This window comes from Halichoerus grypus, chromosome 8 (genome assembly GCF_964656455.1).
Source record: "Halichoerus grypus chromosome 8, mHalGry1.hap1.1, whole genome shotgun sequence".
Taxonomy (NCBI): Eukaryota; Metazoa; Chordata; class Mammalia; order Carnivora; family Phocidae; genus Halichoerus; species Halichoerus grypus.
In genome coordinates, this window is record NC_135719.1 from 14,091,466 (window position 1) to 14,109,873 (window position 18,408).

Below are 18,408 nucleotides of genomic sequence, written 5' to 3' on the forward strand. Positions count from 1 at the left end.
CTAGGCGTTATGGATACGTTGTTGATAATATATCCCTCCTACGTGCAATGTTCCAGTTTATGTTGTTCCAATAACACCAATAAACCACATAGATGACATTGTAGATGATTTGAGATCCTGATTGACTTTTTGTTTTAAGGGAAATAGAAAGAGATTTATCATGTATGTACCACTGTCTGCAGCTTTGCTTTTGGGACAATGGCATCAGGGGAAAAAAAAAAAAATAGAAACTTCTGTCCACACAGATCCTGATTGACTTTTTGTTTTAAGGGAAATAGAAAGAGACAATGCTTGACCTTCTTGAACCCAATGTCCATAGTGGAAAAGGTTTGAAACGGACTATGTCCATAAAGACCTTCTCCCCACTCCCCGCACAGCTTCCTAGATATAGTGCTTTTCACTTGCATACATGTTTCTGGTCGACTCTTTTTAAAAATCTCCCTACACAGTATCTATAACAGACCCTTCTGCACCCTATAACCTTCAACCTTTAAATTGATAGGGGGTATATATTTTTCCCACCAATCCCCAATAGTTTCATCTTCATCCCCTTCCATGTTGTTCTTAACATTGTTTCCAGAATTATCAGAACACATCCCTTTGGGGGAAGCTGCTATATATTTCATCATCACTCTCTAAACTGTTTAGAAAATAGATATTAGCTGAAGTCTGTATTAGTAAGTCCATCACTGTTAAGAACTCAGTCCATGACATATTAATTTACTCCTAAGCTTCCAGCTGAGGCCAGACTAACCTGAATGGTATTTGATTACAAAGATCAACGAGTTGGCATGAAACGGGATGGATCATTGAGCAAAACAGTTTATTAGTTCTCCTTAGTACAACTGATGTTTTTAGGAGCTGTGGTTTATAGTCTGTGGCATTGTTTGGTGGACTCCTTCCCAAGCCATCAACTATCCAAATCAAAACACTATCAGCACCTTGGAGAATGTAATTATATGTTACAGACATTCTCTAAGAGAGATAGTGTCCAGCAGTTCTAGAACATTCCCCCCCATTTTTGTTGATTGAGGACCTATTATTTAATGTCAAATATTTCACGTAAACTATTGACTATTAGGAGAAAGTTTATCGGTCTCTAGATAATATTTTTTTTCTAGCTTTGAGGCTGAAAAATATTTCATATAATTCACATAGTCAGAGGAAAGTTGTCAAAGTAATAGATTTTATGATTACCCCCCCCAACTCCCACATACACATACAAACACGCATGCATGCGCTTTTAAAAAATCTCTGACTCCAAGAATGTAGCACTGGAAAGGGACCTTACTGAATTCTTTCCTAATTCGGTAGTAAATATAGCTAAAATTATCTGAGCTCACCAATTTGTTTCAAAGAGTTAAAAGAACATAGGAGCTCTACTTAAGGAGCCTTACTGTAGGAAAGTGGGGGAGAGGCTGGAGATATTAACACTGTAGGAGGGATACTGTGACTAGGGTTACTTGGAGTCGCTGTGGTGAGTTAGACAGCTTCTTTGATCACCTTCCAAATATTCTCTATACAGGTAGCAATTTGGGGTTAATTCAGGATGATCAAATCAATCACAGTCGGGCTCAAAATTTCATCGGAAGCTTTTCCTCTGTTCTCCTACTGACTCTTGATTGGAGTCACAGTGGCAGGGCAGGGAAAAGAGGAACACTTTGTTCTTGTTGCCAGCATGTCCCACAAGCAGGCTAGCTCCTTGCTGCCACTCTGGAAGTTTCATGGGAAGATATTCTTGGAATACATTCTGAGCCAAGAGATCTGAATGAGATCTATCAGGTGTTGAGGGTGGGCCTTCTAGGATCCATGTTACTGCCTGTATGTTATGCCCCACCTGCCACTTCAGTTGCTGTCCACATTCCCAGGGGTCCTCCTAGTGTCTCAGAGACTTCTGTTTTCCTACTCCATCTGGGACGTAGTGTGTCTGTCTGTCTCACTGTTAACACATGTAAGTTCCCAGAGGATCTTCTTTATTTCTCTCTTGCCCTGAGCTGCCAGGCGCTGAGAGCAAATTTCGGTGTACAGCTTACTGTCCCTACATCCCTCTTCCATCCTATCCTTTGTCCCCCTTCACCACGTGCCCACCCCCAACCCCAAACTCTCTTTACATAAAGAAGGAATGAAAGCCAGGTAATGACAGCCCAGTTCTACCATAACGTGGACCTTCAAATCTGTATCTCATCCTTGAATTCTTGACCTGTTACCACAGCAGCCGAGACTCTCCATGTGCTGGTCACTGCACAAGAAAACAGGGGCCTAATGTCTGCACAGAAGAGAAGAGCACACATTCTGGGCACTCCGGGTTTAAACAGATATAAGATAGTGGTTGAGAGGATGTCATGTGGATCTCAAATAACTCTGTTCCATCTTAGTTCTGCATTCTATCAGTGGGAATTTACCTAATTTTCCAGTGCCTCGGTTTCCCCACCTGTCAAATAAGAAGGATAATGCTTCCTACTTCCTAGGAGGGCTTTGAGGATTAAGTCCATTCTTATAAGCAAGGCTTTTCACCAAGAGCAACTAATGCATAATGTGTTTGGTAATTATTAACAATTGTGATTAATCAGTTCCCTTAATAGCTCACATATTATTCCGTCATACATCTTTAGCCTTTTGGCACATAATACCAAATCTTTAGCAATTCACTTTGGATCAAGAGGTCAAATGCCATTTAGCAAATTCCAGCATGGACTTAGGTCCCTACTGACATTTATAAATAGCACAAAGAAATGTAGTATGGGTTAGGTGTGTAAGTTGTGTGGTATCTTCCCTCAAGGCTGGCAGGGTAGGGCTGATAGCCTGACCTCTAGGGCATGAACATCATTCCCCGCTCACACCTGGTCTTTTACACAAAACCGTCGACTGACTAGGCAATCTAGAAATTCCAAGTTCAGTGGCAGATATGTTCTTTTGTGAATATTATTCATCTGAACGACGATTTGAAACTTGCAAAACATTGTGAGGGTGGGAAAAGAACTAGGAAGAGCTAGGCAAGTAAGGGCATGTTAGTACAATTTCATGGAAGTGCAATTTAGTGATTCAACTAAATTTATACTTACGTGCACACACTGAACATTCACTCTTGGATAGTTTATTTTTTTTTGCTAACCTTTTACTTGGAACCAAGGAATAAATTTCAATTATTCATTCAATTTATTTCATAAAGAGATACATGGCATGAATTATCAGCCTTTGTATTATGAAAATGCATATGGAGGACCTTAGCATTAAAATGAGTATTACAAATACCAGAAATAAAAGCCAGATTCTGTCAAGCTAGGGTGTCTACTAGGCCTAGCAGGAGATCTTGGCACAGGAATCAAGATTGTTTTGTTAGTAAATGTGATCATTTGCACTTGGAAGATCTTCAACCTAAGGATCTACCCCTTCAACTCTAACTGCCTTTCATGACTTAAGTGTTTTATTAAAGAACTTACATTCATGATACTAAATTTACACTTTAAAGTTGAAAAGTCAGCACTTAAAAATTAACTTATTCCTATAAACAAACAGAAATAAAATTTTAAAAAAATATATAAAAGTGATCATGGCATACATGCATTTCTTGAAATAAATTTTATTTGCCCATTTTTCCTTTTCTTGTCTTTTTCTCTTTCTTCTGTATCAACCCTATTCCCCTTCCACCTTCCCTTATCCAGAAGCCCATGTTAACATAATATATGCATTTCAGTGGTTTTTTTCAATGGAATATATAGATATGTGTAGATATGTGTACACACAATTACATAGTTAAAAATTATATTCACGTGTCTGCATCTTTCTTTTCTCATTTAATATCTCAGAATAAGTCTCTGAAGTCAAGTGGCCTCGCTACTGTTTTTAATGACTGCACACTAGTTCATGGTGTGGATACACCATAATTTATTCAGCCAGAACCCTACTGAAAGGGTTTTACAATTTTTAAATGAAAAATTTGCCTTTACTCTGTTTTAAACATTTGTGCCCCCATGGACAACGCTATTGTAAACATCTTAAGTGCCTGTCCATGACAAGAACACATAAAGAGATTAAGTGTTATTTTCATTTTACAAATGAGGAAACTATAATTAAGGAAAGGTAAATAAAAGTTTTACAAATGAGGAAATTTTATGTTATCATTTTTAAAAGATTTTATTTCTTTCTTTATTTGTTTATTTATTTAAGAGAGAGGGACAGAGAAAGAGAGCCAAACAAGCACCCCACAAATGAGGAAATTTTAGCTAAAAAAGTGCAAATGGCCACATCATCAGTCCGATTTGACTCTAATCTCAGGTTTCACACTGCCACGTGACACACTTTTGTCCTTGTTCTGATTTCCTAAAAATTATAAGCTATTAAATGAAAACATGTGTGACTTGAATTCAACTAAATAGATCAAGTACCTGGCAGTGGAGGTTAAATATAGTTTAGAAATTTAAGAGGAAAAGATGGATTGCACATTAATTTTTATAAATGGATCTCTTAAGGTACCATGGTTTATTACAGATGTAAGTCTTTTGGAGGCAATATGGCAAACTAGAATTTCAGAGAAACAGTTTCCAATATAAGACACTTCAAATTACCAGGTAAAACATAATGAGCATTGCAGATTTCTGGTTCTGGGACAGGTGGATTAGACTGAATAAAACTAAACCTCCCACTCGACAACTACGTATGAGATGACTCTTGGAACTCATTGAAGAATAACTAACAGAGATGAGACTTGGATGACTGTGATCCTTTAGAAGAGAGAAGCACACAGAAGGTTCCACATTTATCCTGGCTTTTCCCATGAAGACATTTTCCTATTTTCTGTAGAGGAAATAGAGGCCAAGCAGAAAGTGGTTCACTTATTGGAGTAAAGATACAGTTGGCAGAATGCCACACTGCCACATTGGTTGGGATTTGAGGGACAAAATCCCAGAGAATAGGGAAATACAGAGAAGTCCCCCAAATCTCTAATTCCCATCGAAATCCTTGGTTAATTCCTATGCTAAATGTGTCAGGGTAAGAGTCCAAAAGTCCTGCCAACTACAACATCTGGGAAGCCAAATAGTACAGCAGAAATTTTAGCAGCTGCTTGTTGCTGGGGAGACTATGGTTGGATTTCAATTCCTAACAAGTTGGAGGAGCTTTAGAATATAGCCTAGACTTTCAGTTGACATTCCCAAAGGACCAGGAACTAGGAATAAAAGCACACACTTAGAATAAAGACCACACTTTAGAAGATTAACCATGGCTTAGGAATAATCTCAAAACTGAAATACACGCAACCCCAAAACTCTAAAATTAAACAGCAACTAGATTATGGTGATCCACTGTCCCTATATGGTCCTTGGAAGAAAATCTATCTCTTGCTGTGGAGGAAAACGACATCATCAAGAGCCTCTGTATTGTGTCATCTACAGTGTCATGTATCCATTAAAAATTACTAGGACAATTAAAACAGGACTAAATGACCAAAAGACATACAAAATCATATTTTTTATAAAGAACATAGAAACACAACCAAGGAGTTCCAGATCATTGATTTTTTTTTTTTTAGAGATGTCGAGAGTATGTGAGCAGAGGGGGAGGGGCAGAGGGAGAGGATGGAAATCTTAAGCAGACTCCATGCTGAACACAGAGCCCAACGTGGGGCTGGATCTCACAACCTTGAGATCATGACCTGAGCCGATCAAGGGTCAGACACTTAACTGACTGAGCCACCCAGGCACGCCCAGATAATTGATTTTAAATAACTTATAATTAAAGTGCTCTTTAAAATGAAGAAAAGATGGAAAATTTCATCAGAGAATAGGAATCTAAAGTAAATTTCTAAAACTGACAAAAATGTTATATCTGACAGTAAAATTTAACTTATTGGTTTAATAGAAGATTAGACAAAGCAGAACAGATGATTAATAGATGGAAAAACAGATCAGTAAAAAATATCAAGATTGAGAGACCAAAAGAAAAAAAAAAGGTGAAAAACAAGGGAAAAAAAAAGATATGGGACATACATCTAACACAGCACTATCCAATAGAAATATAATGGAGGCATCAAATGTAAAAAAAGATTTTTCCAGAAATACAAAATCTGAAAAATTTCCTCACAAGAATACCTGCACTATAGGGAATGTTAAAGGACATTCTTCAGGCAGAGGGGAAAAAATATCAAAGAAATATCAATCTATAAAAATAAAAAATCAGAAATGTTGTCTGAATGATATGGATTGAATATGTACCCCCTAAAATTCATTTATTGATATCAAATCCCAATGTGATGATATTTGGAGGTGGGACCTTTGGGTGGAGATTAAGTCATGAGGATGAAACCCTTATCAATGGGATTAGTGCCCTTATAAGAATAGGCCAGGAAATAGCTTGCTCTTTTTCTGCCATGTGAAGATAAAGGAGAATTCAGCTATCTGCAACCCAGAGGAATGTTCTTACCAAAACCCAACCATGCTGGCACCCTGATCTCAGACTTCCAGCCTCCAGACTGAGAAATACATTTCGATTGTTTGTAAGTCACCCAGTCTATGGTAGTTGGTTCTATCAGCCTAAATTGACTAAGATATAAGTGTAAATACATAGGATTTTAAAAAATATTTCATTTTCTATAAGGTAGTAGACTGCTTAAACAATGTAGTAGGGAAGTTGATAACATACATAGATTTACAATCCATATAAACAAACCAAAAAGGCTAAGGGTGGGGAAATGGAAGTATATTGTTGTTAGTTTCTTACACTACACATGAATGCATATAACATCACTTGACATGAGACTGTGATTAAATAAAAATGTATGTGATAGGGGACCTTGGCTGCCTCATCTGTAGAGCATGCAACTCTTGATCTCTGGGTCATAAGTTTGAGCCCCATGTTGGGGGTAGAGATTATTTTAAAAAATAAACTTATTAAAAATACTATAGATATACTATAAATCATAAAGCAACCACTAAAATAACAAAACAAAGAGTTATAGTTATAAAGTCAAAAAAGGAAAGAAAATGGAATCATAAAAAATATTCATTTAATCCAAAAGAAAGCAGGAAAAGAGGAAAAAGGAAATGAATCATAGCCAAGACAATTAAAACACAAATAGCAAGGTGGTAGATTTCTGCCCACCATATTAATAATTATATTACGGGTGAAATGTGTAAATACCTCAATTACAGATCAGAAATTGTCAGATTGGATAAATAAAGCAAGACCCAAATATGCTTCTCATCAGAAACTTACTTTAAAGTATGTAGAGTAGTATAAAGTCACAAATAGGTTAAAATGTTGGAAAAAGACATTCCATGCTAAGCTTAATCAAGATAATGCTGTTGGGGCACCTGGGTGGCTCAGTCAGTTAGGTGTCTGCCTTCAGTTCAGGTCATGATCCCAATGTCCTGGGATTGAGCCATGTATCAGGTTCCCTGCTCAGCGGGGAGTCTGCTTCTCCCTCTCCCTCTGCCCCTCCCCCCTGCTTATGCTCCCTCTCTCTCTGTCTCTCAAATAAATAAATAAAATCTTTTTTTTTTAAAGAGAATGCTGAAGTGGTTATATTAATATAAGACAAACTAAATTTCAAAGCAAAAATATTACCAGAAATACAAGTTATTTTGTAATAATAAGGAAGCCAATTCATCAAGAAGGTATAACAACCCAAAATACTTATGCACTTACTAATGAAGCTTTAAAATACATAAAGCAAAAACTGATAGAACTGCAAGGAGAAACAGACAAATCCATAATTAGTCTCTCTCTAATTGACTGGACAAGTAGGCAGAAAATCAGTAAGGCTACAGATGACTTGAATAATATTATCAACCATTCTGATCTAATTGACCTAATTTATAAAATACTGCAACCCAAAAACAGCCGAATTCACATTGTTTTCAACTGCATATGCACCATTTACCAAGATATACCATACTCTGTGCCATAAAATAAGTCTCAATATATTTGAAATGGTTCAAGATGTGCAAAGTATGTTTTTTGATCACAATAGAATTGAATTAGCTTACAGGAAAAAAAACTAAAAGAACCCCAAATATTTGGAAATGAAATGGCACACTTCTTTATAAACCACAGAACAAAGAAAAATTAAAGGATTTTAGAAAGTCTTTTGAACTGAATGAAAATAAAAACGTAAATTCTGGTTTCAGTTCTGACATGTAAAGAGCTTGGAAGATCTCACTCTCATCTTTACAACAGAAAAAACTGAACAAACCCAAAATCAGTAACTTTTCTTGGGCTCCTCAGAGAACAGAGATCAAAGGACAAGCTGCCATTCCAAAACTGGGGAGAAAAGCCAATGCAGGGAGTCACAGCTGAGGTATACATACCTGGAGCAGACCTGCTGGAGTCATAAACTGGGGGTAGGAACACATCATGGTAATTTTGATGAATTGCTGGAAGCTGAGTGTGGACTGGTGTGAGAGAGAAAACTCCTGGCTGCTTCAGTCTTGGAGAAACCCTCAAGTTTACCTCGAGGAACTCCATCAGATTCTCACAGTCACAAAGTCCCTTTTGTGACTTTGGAAGGGGAAGGGGAAGATTCTTTATTGTGACATATTCTCCAAGAGGGTTCTATAACATAGCACTGCCTTCCAAGGAGCAGAAAAACTATATCCATCTTGCCTTATCTCAGATGGAGAAAATAATTTTTCCCATTTCAACTCCCACTTGCCTTTCTCTTTCGCCAAAGCCATGTGGAAGGGGAAGGGGGAATTATACCTCTGAAGAAACACTTGTGAACATCCATAGTCCAGATAAACAGGTCCACTAACAGGCTGAAAATAACCCATAAGATTATAAAATGCTTTCCCTCACCCATACCTTGCTACCACACTCACAGAGCTTCAGTATAACAGTGCAGTACAGTTGAACTAGCAGCCAGATGCAGACGTCTCTGAGAAGGAGCCCTTAGGGAAGGATGCAAGGAAGGGAGAGAGGGAGAAAGAAAAAAAGGAAGAACTTTAATAATAAAACCAGATAGATATTACAAGAAAGGCAAAATACAGACTGATAACTCTCATGAGCACGGATGCAAAATTCTAAACTAATCATTAGCAAATCAAATCCAACAATGGGTAAAAATATTTATACACCACAAACAAGTAGGGTTTATTGCAGTTATGAAAGGCTGATTTCACAATAAAAAAACAATCAATGTAATCCATCATATCAACAGCCTAACGAAGAGAAATCATATGATCATGTCAACTTATGTAGAAAGAGCATTTGACAAAATCCAACAACCATTTTTGATAATAACTCTAAGCAAACTAGAAGTAGAGGGAAACTTTATCAACCTGATGAAGACTGTCTATGAAAACCCTGCAGCTAACATTATATTAAATGGTGAAAAAATGGATGCTTTCCCCCTGAGTTTGGAATCAATGCAAGGATGGTCTTTTCTCACCATTCCTATTATACATTGTAGTAGTGGTCTCAACTAGTGCAATAAGAAAAAAAAAAAAAAAAAAAAAGGTGTGTAGATTGAAAAGGAAGAAATAAAATCTTTATTCATAGATGACCTAATAGTTCATGTAGAAAATCCCAAGGAATTACAAAATAACTCTTGGTAATAGTAAGCAAGTGTGGCACATGAAACAAGACTAATATACTAAAGTCAATTGCTTTCCTGTATGCCAGTAAAGAACAATTGGAATTTAAAAGTAAAAAAATATTATTGAAAGCATCAAAAAATGGAATACTTATATGAATCTAAACAGGATCTACATGTGGAAAACTACAAAGCTCTGATGAAAGAAATCAGTATCTAATCAAATGGAGAGATATTTTATATTCATGAATTGAAAGACTCAATATCCCTTTATATATTTTGAGGCTCTGTAGAGAGATACATACATGTTTATAATCATTATATATTCTTGATGGAATAACCCTTTTGTCAATAACGTCCTTTGTTTCTGTTTTGGAACCTCCAGGTCTCCACGAAGGGAGCGCATCAAATCCCACACAAATGAGGGGCTCACCTCTGCAGAAAGAGTCTGGCCGGTGGCGGTGACTAACTCCACTGCGCCCCGAGGGGACCAAAGGTGTGTCCTTTAAAAAGCCAAGAATTCCTGGGGCAAGCCGCCCGCCCTCCGTGCGCTCTCCAGGACCACCCGCCTCGGATTTCGGCCTCCCGACCTTGGCACACCTTTTGGATTCCGGAACCCGCAGCTCCCGGGAAGGAGCTCCACTGAATTCCTATCCCGAACCCTCAGGGTCCCCAACGCCTCACCTCGGTGGCAGGCACACGCCCGGCCCCGGAAGAGAGCAGGCGGCGACCCCCGCGCCCCTTCCGCGCGCGCTGCCAGCTGAGCCCGGCGCCCCCCTCACCTGTCCGAGGTTGCGTCGCGGGGCTGCCGACCGGCCGGCGCGCGCCCCTCACCTGCCGGGACCCGCCGCCGCGGCAGCTCGCACGCGCAGGAGCAGCCGGGACGCGGCGGGGGCGGGGGCACCTCCGGGGCCGTCCGACTTCCTCGGCCCCCGCTCGCCAGCCCCGCCTACAGGGGGCGGAGGCGGCCGCGCGTCACCTTGGAGCCACCTGCCACCGAAGCGCCGCCGCGGCGGCTGGTGGCTCCGCGGGCGGCTGGTCCTGGGCTCCCGCGGAGCGAAGAGGAAGAGATCCCTCATAACGCACTCCTCTGGCTTGGCTCGAAAGAAAAGGAAGATGTGCCCCAGCAGTCTGGCAGGGACTAGGGGAGCTGAGTTCAAAGTGAGGAAGGAGGAGAGGTGTGCCTTGCAAACTTAAAATTGCTGAGTAACAGGTCTTCGCGGATACTCAGAGGGGTGCCCGCTTTGTGCCGTGGCTCCCTAAGGGATCAGTGGGGAGAGAGCAGCCTGCGTTTTTACCACCCTGACCCTGGCAAGGAAGTACCAGAACCAGGCACCCCATTAAATCCCTGCCATGCATGCGCGATTGTGGGTGCAAGTCCGCCACCCAGACGCGCTGAGCTCTTTGTTTGCTGAGCCTTGGTTCCTGCTCTGGAAAGAATAGGCCGATTTCCCTGCCCTGCGCATTGAGTACTCCTACTCAGAGACCCTTAGAGATGCTTAGGTCCAATGATGGGCACTAAGGCACTCAGCAAATACTTGACCTTGCTTCCTTTCCCTTGAATTCTTTTTCTCCCTCCTTCCTCTCCTCTTCCTGCTGTACTCTTCTTGCACTTTATTTACTCTTGATCTCTGCCTGGTCAGTTTCTTTTCCCTTGGATTGAAGAGCCCATGTCTCCCCTGTACCGAGTCTGCCCTGCAAGGCGCTGGGTGGTTTAGGAGGGATATGCGGGCTATGATCCCTGCCTCCCGGGAGGTCAGAAATACACACCCGGCCACCCCCACGGAACAGCAGAAATTAGATACAAGAGAGTTAGAGGAGCTAAACTGGGTGTGGGACAGACTGGCATTCTATAGGTTGTGGGAGTGGGTGGCCTGTGAGCTGGAGAATTGAAGAGCTGGTGTAAGTGGTGGTTAAGAGCCTAGGCTCCGGAGTCAGAAAGACCTCACCGAGTCCTGCCTTGGCAACTGATGGTATGAACCTGAGAGTTCACTTAATGCCTCTGAATTTCCACTTTGTCTTTAATAAATTGGGATGCAAATAATAGCTATTGTATAGATTCTGAGAAATAATTAAGTGCTTTTCATGAAGTACTTAAGCGCAGTGTCCTGGCCCATGATCCGCACTTATTAAACGTTGGCTAATGAGAAGAATAGTATGGTAAGAAATGTTGGGGGCCAGGAGGAAAAACATTTAGAACACATGGCCAAAGCAGAGTTGCCGTCTTCATGCAAAGAATACTTAGAGTAGCAGCTCCCTGTGAATGAACAGAACGGCCCACCGCTCACTGATCTCTGGACTCGGCCTACAACACGGATCCCATTTAATTTTCACAAACCTGTGAAACAGTTCATAATATCCCTGTTTTAAGATGAAGAAAATTAGCCCCAGAACCATGATATCATTGGCCGGAGGGTATGAACCAAGTTAGTAGCAGAGTCACCTGAGCCTATGGCAAATCTGGCTTTTCCCACAGTGGCCTCCCTGCTGGCAAGATCCCCTGCCTTAGGGAGGGAAGGTAATGGGGGCCGGGGGGACATAAAGGATACAGGAAGGAGGGAAAGAGCAGTAAATAGGAGAAGTAGCAACCATACCTTGGAAGCCCAATAATAATACAACAGAATTAAAATAGTAAGTGAACCCACACAAAAAAGCTTTTTGCTTCCAACTCCTGCCACAGTGGGGTTCCTGTTCTGTGGTTCCTGCAGCTCAACCACAGGTTGAAAATGACTAACATTTTTCAATCATTAAATCCTACAGAAAGTGAAACATCTAAAGAGACAGAAATCGAAGGTCATACCTCCTCATCTCTCACCACAATATACTCTTCTGTCAAGCTTCCTTGAAGGTTTTTTTGTTGTTTTTTCTTCTCTTTTTTTTTTCTACTTGTCCAAATATATTGCCTGCCTCTTTCTAGTATGTTCCATCCAGGAAATAATCTCATCACTTTAACCAACTCGACTTCACTATGCGCCAGCAGCTGGACTCACATATGTGGCTGATAAATTTTCAATACACTGTTGTAACATTGAATTTATTGACGTAAACAAGTTTTGAACCAAGTTTTACAGGCACTGTCCTTGATGTCATAATTGTTACTTTTCTAAAAAAAATAAAATAAAATCTCCGCTCTTCTCGGTCTTGCCTTCTTAATCCACATGAACATCAAAATGTGTAGCCTCTGAAGAAACAACTCTGTTGTGAATATGATCTTGGAGGTGGGGATTTCTCACTGCCCATTCAGATTAGAGTCCTACCAGATACAATTGCTCTTAGATGCTGGACAGCATATGCTGGGTTGCAGGGCGATGTAATAATTTCACCTGTTCTTTTCCATGTTGAAAGGCGTATTTCAGAAGCACTGTGGTGGAGGTATGTTAGCAATGTCGCTGTGTCTGTCTGAACTAGCAAGAGTAATTTAAATAGGACAAGTTCAGTGGCTACAGTCACCTGGGATCTCGGCCCATGGAGTTAATGGAGTTTTCGCTGTCTGTAAATGCAGAGGATAAAAAGCTCCAACTCTTCTCTGCTCCTAGGAAATCACAACAGGACTCCTTGTGCCCTCCCTCCGGAGCAGGTCACATGGTCAGTCCAGTCCAGCTCTGTTTGGAGGACTCAAAGCTCATCTTGGGGGTACGAACCCCTTGAATGCCCAAGGAAAATTTGTGAGATCTGCTAACGGTGACATAAAAACTTGACGATGAGCATCCCTCACATTTTCCTTCATTGGTGCTTCTTTTAATTTCTGGGCCAAAAAAAAAAAAAAAAACTGAAGTGGGAAAACAATTGAGATATAAATATATAGATCTAGACCTTCCAGGAGGTGAAATCCACATCATGGTTAAGGTAAAATTTAATCCACCATCCAAGTGGCCGATGTTTAGTGTGTGCCATAAGGAAGCATATGCACTTTGCTGTATGGCCTTGAGAAAATGGCATTCCTTTTACTGTTCGTGGGAATCATCTTTGTTATTATATGTGCTCGGTTCGGTTTCTTCCTATCATATAATTGTCATGATAGTTTACTAAAAACATATCCCCTTTTTATAGTGGCTTGTGTAGAGAGACCACACTTAGTGACTCACTCCTAGCCCTGCCACTTAACTAACTACATGTTTTCCTGCAGTTGGTAAGAAAAGAAAAAAAAAAAAAACAAAGAAAAAAAAGACAGTGGTTGGTGGGGTTTCAGTTCCTTGAACAAGGGAGTGGCCCCAACAGAAAAGGAGTCTACTTTCTAATAGCTCAGAAGGAAGACCTATTATAAAATCTTTCTTTGGAAACCAAAACCAACATTTAACTGTCTTATTAATAATAAGCCTATGTAACAAATTATTTCAAATACCCACACATGTATTTAACACAAGCTAATTAGCTGGATATGTTCCCAGGTAGTAAGTAAGTTGCTCAAAGTTACATTTTCATAAATATTATAGTTTTCAAGGGTGAGAATTTTTATGGACAAAATGAACATCTGGTAAGAGTTGCTTTTAAAAAGTTAAAATTGTTGGAGAAATGGTAGGGGAAATCTTAGAGCCTCAGTCCCCCATTTATCAGTTAATTAAAGTAGACCCAAATTTACTTTTTTAGGTGAAGCTTAACCTTTCTCAAGAATACTTCGTCATCATCGGTATTTTTATGTCTGCTGATGTGAATTCCATCCAATGAGCTTGTTGCTTAAGCTTTCCCCCCAGATTAAACCAGACCAAGAGAGCATTCCATACGGTACAGCACTGCCGTGGCCCCACACGGAATCACTTTGTTGGATTGTTCTCTTGCGTGCTGCCATTGGCCCTAGTTTGGAGCATCTTGGAATCAGTCTTGAGAAATGTGTTGTTGAAATTGCACTTGGAATGTTGGCCAGGGTTATTGTTCTTAAAATCCTGGTGCTTGTTTTAAGATGATCCAAGGTAGAAGTTGTCGGTCATGACGGGTATGCAAACCTAGGCTTTTCCACACGATTGGTTTGTTGGCATCCCCTGAATTCTGCAAAGAGCACAAGTGAACTGGTTTTCCTCTCTAATTTGACTACTAGAATGCTCAGAGAGGTCTACCTCTGCAGTGCTTTTTTGGACATTGTATAACAAAGTTATATTTTTCTACCTTTACTGTTGTAGGTCTGAGATGACACTGAAAGAATTTTCGGGACTGGAATATTGGAATAATAATTTTCTGTGCAATTAGACGGACATTCATTGACACATTCACCCACATAATGACAACATATTTTGAGTAGCTACAATGAGGGCCACAGACTAGGATGCCTATAGGGGCCAGGCTGGTGAAATAAATGTGTGACTGGCCACAAACAAAAAATAGAGACTCCCACAAACTGCCCACCTAAAGGAATTCATTTATTAACTCTGTGCTGGCCAGATAAGGCAGGTGGCTAGAAGTCAGGTGGCTATTCCTACCCCCTGGCCAACAATGTGTCAAGCCCTAAAGTAAACACTATGGCTATACATAAATAAGATATGAGGCTCCTGCCCCCCAGGGGCTCACAGTTTGTTGAAGGGGGGAAACATGGAAACAAATGAGCACAATAGCATGTCAGAAGTAGTAGGAGCACCTGCAGGGTCCAGCAAGTAAAGTACAGAGTCAGGTGCAGGATTCCAGGTAGAAATTATACAAGGGAATTAGCAAACACAATGACTCCGTGGAACCCCAACTGCTGAGGGAGGAGATCCTCAGGATTGAGTCTTAGCGCACACCACTGCAAGGAACACACACTCAACCAGCAGGAGATCAATTCAGAAAATGAAGCCAGACCCGTCTAGCAATATTTCCGTGATTATTTACTTGAGTAATCAGAAAATTAAAATATAGATACATGGAAACAAATAACACTTAGTCGAGGACATTAACAAATTTTGGACTTGACGTCTCCAGCCTATAGTTGTGAGTGCTGGGACTTATAATTTGAGTAAGTTTTCACTCATCAAGCCTCCAATTACTGGCTGTAATAATGACCTACAAAGAAAATACAGAATCACTAATTAATGGATTGAAAAGTAGTCAGGAAATACATGGGGCTTTATTAAGTGCATAATAATATTTTCAAGCTGACTTGGTAAACAATGACCTGCTTTACTGATTTTTTAGGTTCATATTTATAATGACTATTGTTGTATCTTCCTGAGAGACTCTGGGCCCAAAATAGAGAATAAAATAGTAAGAAATCTGGGATGCCTGGGTGGCTCAGTCGGTTGAGCGTCTGCCTTTGGCTCAGGTCATGACCCTGGGGTCCTGAGATCAAGTTCGACATTGGGCTCCTTGCTCAGTGGGGAGTCTGCTTCTCCCTCTGCCTGCCACTCCCTCTGCTTGTGCTCTTATCTCTGTGGAAATAAATAAATAAAATCTTTTTTAAAAATAATAATAAATTTGACCTTAATACTAAATGAATTTCTTAATTTCCAGTATAAATGTCCTCTTTTTTTTTCTATGTTTAAAAAATTATACATTCTGTTAAGGGCTTATTCCTTAAAAAAATAAGTTGGCTTGGTAGTTTGAACTTCCTATTAGGCTTATTTTAAAATGAAGAATGTGAAGGATAAAAACCAATTCAGTGAAATGCAAAATGTATTTTAGATCATAAAGGAAAGAGAGTTTCACAGCTGATTCTCTCAATGTCAGACAAATTTGGTTGTAGTTTTGAACTTTTATAATGACCTTTGCACCCACGCTCCAAATGAGTTTGTGACCTATCTCCTTATTCTTGATGGATTTTGGTGAAACTGGACCCTACTTGATGAATTTGCAAAATGGAATTTCGCTTCAGTAACTCTCATTTGAAAATCCCAGCCTTAGATATCGAACTGAGTATGCTTTACCACACACATTCAGGGGTAAAATATGTTCAGGAATTCCATAAAACTAAGGCAGGCATCCAAGCTATATGCCCACACAGTAGATTAAAACATTCTGGGCCTTGGTTAAGTTTTGTGTCCATAATGTCTCATTTCTTACAGGCTCTTTCTTCCCCAGCAATAAAAACTAATCACTTCTCTTAAGAACCAAGCAAAGCCTAACATCATGTTATTTCACCTGAAGAAACTGTATTTTAGTATATGGCATAAATGTCAATTTTGTTAAATGAAAGAGAATTGCAAATTGAGTCAGAAGGAGTAGGCTCAGAGGACCAGCATTTAAAATGCGGGGCCTGGGTGGCTGGGTGGGTTAAGCATCTGACTCTTGGTTTTGACTCAGGTCATGATCTCAGGATTGGGAGATCGAGCCCAAGTCGGGGTCCCTGCTCAACGCAGTCTGCTTGAGATTCTGTCTCTCCCTCTCCCTCTGCCCCTCCCCCCCCACTTGTGTGCACGCTCTCTCTCTCAAGTAAAACAAATAAATAAAATCTTTAAAATGCATGTAGGGTCATTGTGCTGTTTCCTGCTCATGTTTTGTATAGCTCTGAAGTGCACGTTTTAGCAAGGTATGCTCAAGGAGGCTTGTGTCCCCAACAAGCTGGAAACTTCCACGGTCACTTAATGATGAAACATGGCAGCGGAAAAAAGGACGGAATTAGCAGCACCATGAAAAGTGTTATTGGACTCTAAAGGGCGGAAATTAAAGATGAGAAAGCGAGTGATCAATGAACAGTGTGGAGAAGGAAGCTAGAATTTAAATTGGCAAGGAAAAACTACTAGAAACCATCAGGGAAAGAAAATCAAAGTGTGAAGATAAATAATATAGACAATAAGTCAAAGGGGCCCAATATAATCAAAGTTCATACTACGTGTAGGTGTAATGGAAGTCAGACAAGAAAATGGATTTTTCTTCTTTGTGATCACACCTCTCTCGAGGTGTACCTGTCATTACAGCTTTTTGAAATACAGAAATACTCTGCCTAATGAAGAGATTAGTAGTCTACCATTGCGCTCTATCTGACTATTATTCTCTGAGAATAAGAAAGCTAATTAGCTCATGCCTTTAAATTTAACGCAGGTAGATACCACATGTCCAATGTGACTAAGGAAAGTATAATGAAAAAAGAGTTATTTGTAAGAACTAATGTTTTGTGTTAATATGCAGTATCTCTATAACATGAGTCCAAAACAGAAGTTATGGTGGTCTGCCTAGAAGACTGGTATTTATTCCATCAATATCTTTTCTCTTGTTTTCTCATGCTACATTCTGCTCACGGTTTCCTATACGTGCCCTTTAGTTTCCCATCAGTCTTCTGACTAATTCTTTCACTCCAAGTGCCTAGATTCATTGTCAGCAAAATGTAGTCAAATTCTATCCCTTCAAGGTCCAAAATACTGTCTCCTCCTGAAACAATCCCCTCTTTTCTCAACCAGAAGCAATGCCTCCTCCCAAGAACTCTCATAGCAATATCCTTGCCAATCTTATAAAGCTTTAATGAAGAACAATTGCTTTCATCCTTATGGTAACAGTTATTTGGGGTACCTGTCTTATCTTTCATACATTCATTTGTTTTGCAAATGTTTCTGGAAAACCTTCTCGATTCAAGGATAAACTCTAGAATGTAAGATTTTTGATTTTAGATTCATGCATACTCAACATGTTAATTACCTATTGATAGGTGACAAATTACTTAAAACCTGAATGGCTCCAAGCAACAAGCATTTACGATCTCAGAGATTCTATGGGGCAGGAATCCTGGTGTGGCTAGGATGGATGTTTCTGGCTTAACATCTCTCATGACGTTGCAGTCATCTCAAGGCTCAAATGGGGCTGGAGAATCTGCTTCAAAACTCACTCAAACAGTTGTTGGCAGACCATCATTCCTCACCATATGGGCTATTCCATAGGTGGCCTATGGGTCCCCATGTCATGGCCACTGGTGATCAAAGAGAGAAAGAAAGAGACCAAGATGGAGCCACCATCTTTTTGTGACTTCATCTTGGCAATGACATCTTATC